We start from the raw sequence: 4,859 nt of genomic DNA on the forward strand, positions 1-4,859 counted from the left end.
GAAATGACATTCGTTTGTAATGAATTGATTGTTACTTCTAATCATCGGCATATAATATCAATTATTAGTGTCACCTAAAGTACAACATACTCAAGTGAATGGTTGAATGATAAATAGTTTTATAATATAGATATTCGAAGTCTTAGTTAAGTCAGACTTCCTCAACTTGATGAGAAAAAAGAGAAGTTCCTTTTTCGGTGTCCAGTTTCTCCACAATAGAAACAACACTAATCATTTTTTCCCTTTCTTCATTTTTGGGTTTACATATTTCTCTTAACTGAACTATAAGTCTATTTGAATACATAATTTATTAGAATTACCTTTTTTAATGTTTGAATAGGTTTAAAGCACTTTCTACTGTTATGATTGAATATCTATTTTACTTGATGAGACATCTGATATTTTTCATAATTATCCAAGACTTTCTGCAAGTCAAAGTTAATTACTTCAATATTATGTAAGACACGTCAATATCATTACAATAATACTTCCATCAAAGCATTATCATCAAACTCATTGGTTTGTAGAGGTTGTTCAGGTATGTGATCTTTCAATATATATAATTTCTATTTATCCTTAAGGAAGAACCTCAATGTGTTATAGCATTTTATAAATTATAACCATCAAATGTTACTACCTCTTGAAATTCAATAAGAGTAACGTTGCATGTGTAAGAGTATTAACAGTTGTCAACAAAATTTGACAAAGTTTCATCTACTGTTTTCAACATTAAGTCTTTAAACATAACAACTTTTACTATTTCTTAAAACATTAGTATGGTAAAGTCTAGGATCCAAGTAACGACATAAGTAAGTGGTTAGGTGACCTTTATCCCATAAATTTAATCAAACTCGGTAGATAGCAATTACCTATTGCATTCGATACGTAACTCCTAGATAATGGGATGCTAAACAACTATTTCTTAACTTGGCATGTTTATGCCAACTATGCCTTGGACCTCTCATGCTTAGCTGACCTTTATTAAACAAGATTCTGATCAAGTCAACCTACTTGAAACAACTTGTAGTATTACAACTAACCAGTGACAAGGGGGCCATTTAGACACCAAAAACTACAAAACTACCCTAATCATCATAAGACAATCCTAATGAGTAATGAATAGGTGACCCAATGCCACCTAGACCATACAAACGGCATAGAGTGTTCTTCAAAAAGGATGGAAATGACTTGCATTTTGAAGAAAAGGTTTTGTATATGTTTTACAATTATAGTTATAAAAACATGGTCTTGTGAATATTGCATGCATCCAAAAATTCATGTACCCTTTTATAAAATTCATATCACTTGTTATGAGGTTCTTTATGTGCCAAATAAAACTTCATTTTATTTACCATTAGCCTTAATCAATTATAAACCAAAATTTGATATTTTGAAGTTGAGTCATAGAGCAGTTTTAAGAACTAGTAATAGTCTTTAATAAAATTTCACTTTATTCTTAAGAGTTGGAGATTTGGATAAGTTCTAAAATTACAATTTTAAATCTCCTTTCAACAATAAAAAAACCCATGACTTCAGGAATTTGTAGAATAAACTCATTTTATTTTATAAACTTAATTTTATGCATCTTATGATAAAAGTCATATTTTGATAAACCAAAACTTGGTGATGATACATATGTTTTAAATCTCATTTAGAATGAATAAAATAGAGTATCAACATGTTGCGTTTTGTTTAAAACACTAATATCATATATTATGTTTTGACGCAAAAAATAATTAGTAGTTTTATTATTTGTCGTTATAACCCTATCAACCGATTTTAGTCTTTTTAATAAAAACTCATTATATATTATAAAAGACATGGAGTTTATATAATATTTCAACATCTTTTAAACTATTTTAAATATTTAAAAGTTTTTTATTTAAAAGTTTTAAAATTAAACTATTGTCAATAAAAAAAAGTTTTTAACCAGTAAAAATGAATTTATAAATATCCATTTATAAACATCATATGTTATCTTTTAAATATTTTTACTTAAACTCCAAGTGATATTATTTCCTGATAAAAATATATTTAGTTTGAAAAAAACATATTTATATATCAAACATAACATACAATAACATAAAATAAACTTCACATGCATGCATTATAATATGTATAAACCAAACCATGTCTACTAATAATTATTGTGAGTCATCACAAGAAAATATTAAGTCTTTCCTTAAAGACTTAAGGGACATTTCAAAAAAGTCCTCAAGCTCTCACTTTTCAGTAACTCTTTGCCATTTGATTTCCTATGTTATTGACTAGAAAACATAAAGCACACAAGGGTAAAATGGGGTTTATCTTTTGTTAGCACATGATTTTCTCCAATTTTTAACACTTTGTTTCGGTGCTTTAGATTGGAACCGACAAATATGTGTCAAGAAAAATCAACCAACATGTTACCAACCCAACCAAAAAAGTTGGTAGCCAATACTTTTGGTAACTAACATGTTTTATTGGTAATATCATAAAATTGAGTAATCATGGTACGGTCATGGTACATAATTTTCAATACCATAGTAATACCCTACCAATCAATTCAATATATATATATATATATATATATATATATATATATATATATATATATATATATATATATATATATATATATATATATATATTAGTATGCTAGGTGTCAAAAATTTTAAGAGCTTTGATATTAACGTTAACGTATTAGAAAAGTTTAAAATTTATAATGTTCGCGTGTCCCATCCACAATTGTTTAAACTTTCGAACTCATGGTAGAAATTAATAAAATCCTTTTGGATCGAATTTTCAATCCTAACAATTACAAAAAATTTATTCACCAAAACTATTGTTCACGTTTCAAAATGCTTACGAACACAGAAAGCTTATTAAAAAAACTCCATACAAGTTGGCATATACCATTACCATAATGTACTAACTAAATTATTGATAGCGTAACAAATTGTTACCAACTATACTTTGTATGAAACTAGTAGTATATATTTTTGTACCGGTTATGCTTTGTATGGTACATGGCTCAGGAAATAAATGACTAGTACCATACCAATTCCACCGTACTTTACATATATATGACATATTACCATTTTACTGTCATATGTATCAACTTACTCATCGACACCGGAGGTGTGGGTTGGACACTCGGAGTGATAATTATGTACTCGGGAATACGGGATATGGGGGAAGCGAATTTGAGTACATGGATCCATGGGTCAGTGCCACTTGCAAGGTCATTGGGCAACACCCCTAGTGAGCTCCAGTGGTTTAAAAATGTATTTTCCTTTTTACAACTTCTTTACTACATCATGAAGAAGTGGTAGAATTTTTTTTATTTACCCTCAGCATCCATTTTTTGGGGCCAATATGGTCTTACAACCATCGTTTAACTGCTATATTCCTTAAATAAAAGAAGGATAGACATTGCATGCAGATATTAGAAAGTTTACCAAACAAAAAAAAACTAATTTCTCTATCTCTACAATGAAACTATCTCGAAGCACACATAAAAAATCAATGTATTTTTTGTTTGTGAATCACATTGGTCCTATGATATGGTTCAATCTTTTGGATTATTCCATAAGTCTGCATTAGTGTAACCACTAGAATAAGGGTCAAATTATAGATTTCCAAACATGATCCAATAGATTATCCAAGTTATTGTTAATTCTAAACCCATTAAATTCAAACAACCTAGAAGGACGAAAATTGTTATCATTTTTTTTGTAACGAGAAACGGTAAGTTCTTTACTTGCATAAATGACATATGAAAGAAAGTTCAATTAAGCCTTAAAATATTAAGAGATGAAAAACCACTATCAATAAATTTCAGTTAGAAACATCATTAAAGTGGCCGGTCTAGTTATGATAACTCAAAATGGTCTATGATTGATCACTTCAAATCATGTTCGAATATCACATGCATGTACATTTCAACTTTTAAATGAAAAAAAAAAAAAAATTAAGCCCATTTGTGCTGGAGAGAATCCTTTAATTTGATAGTAGTGAGATATTATTACTCATGACCAAAGTTTATTTTTGATTAAAACTTCACCAAAGAAACAAACGTATCTTTACACAAGAGACAAGTATTTGTTTTGTTTTAATAAAACACCAAAGTTATATTGAATTTAAAACGAAAGATTTATGATTAAATCTTTTATCTAAACATAGTAAAGACAACTTTTATTTACTTCATTGTATAATTATCACCACTTAATATCAGTTGAAGGCGGTTTACAACAATGTTTTGTTTCCTTACAATGTTTCTCACATGCATCCGGAAAAGGCTTGCATATACTTTTGTCACCAAACTTACCACAACAACACCAAGAATTATCCTTGTCTTTTAAACAATACGTCCAGCAAGTTGGTCCCCCAACTGTTTTGACGTCATTGATATCAATTTTCCGACCTATAAACCCAAGAACAGTAATATTACTTATGAAGTTCATTCAAATAAAAATGGTTTCATGAAATATAAATATACGACATAAACTTACATTCTTGACAAACAAGTAATAAAAGAAAACTTATACATAAGACCATAACATGATATTCGATGTACTTGACCATTATGCGAGGTGCCCTTTTAGATAATTTTCACTTTTTTAAGATAAAAGGGTAGAAAAAGACTCAATGAACTATAATTGAATGAAAGCTTTATATTTATATACACGTTTAGGATAGTGATGTGATTGTTTAGGGCACCAATTTTAAGATAGAAAAAATAAGCTAATAGAGTCTTGCACGACATCTTTTGTATATTTCATATATGTGTATTAATATATTTAAGTAGTTATATAATGAATCATTAGATGTTTTTTTGGTAGGAAGGTAAGAAGGAAAATTTGGGTAGGAAGGTAAAA

At 28.5% G+C, this 4,859-nt stretch overlaps 1 long non-coding RNA gene across 1 annotated transcript; it reads right to left on the bottom strand.

The window, feature by feature from the left end:
* Nucleotides 1–4,110: 4,110 nt before the first annotated feature.
* LOC145156448 (uncharacterized) lies at nucleotides 4,111–4,652 on the bottom strand. Its single transcript, XR_013736712.1, has 2 exons — nucleotides 4,494–4,652; nucleotides 4,111–4,405 (listed from the first exon to the last, which is right to left on the bottom strand). It is a non-coding gene; the product is annotated as an uncharacterized LOC145156448 (long non-coding RNA).
* Between the last annotated feature and the right edge of the window lie 207 nt (nucleotides 4,653–4,859).

The sequence above is a fragment of the Lactuca virosa genome, chromosome 2, assembly GCF_052849685.1.
Source record: "Lactuca virosa cultivar CGN04683 chromosome 2, Lactuca_virosa_CGN04683_v6, whole genome shotgun sequence".
Taxonomy (NCBI): Eukaryota; Viridiplantae; Streptophyta; class Magnoliopsida; order Asterales; family Asteraceae; genus Lactuca; species Lactuca virosa.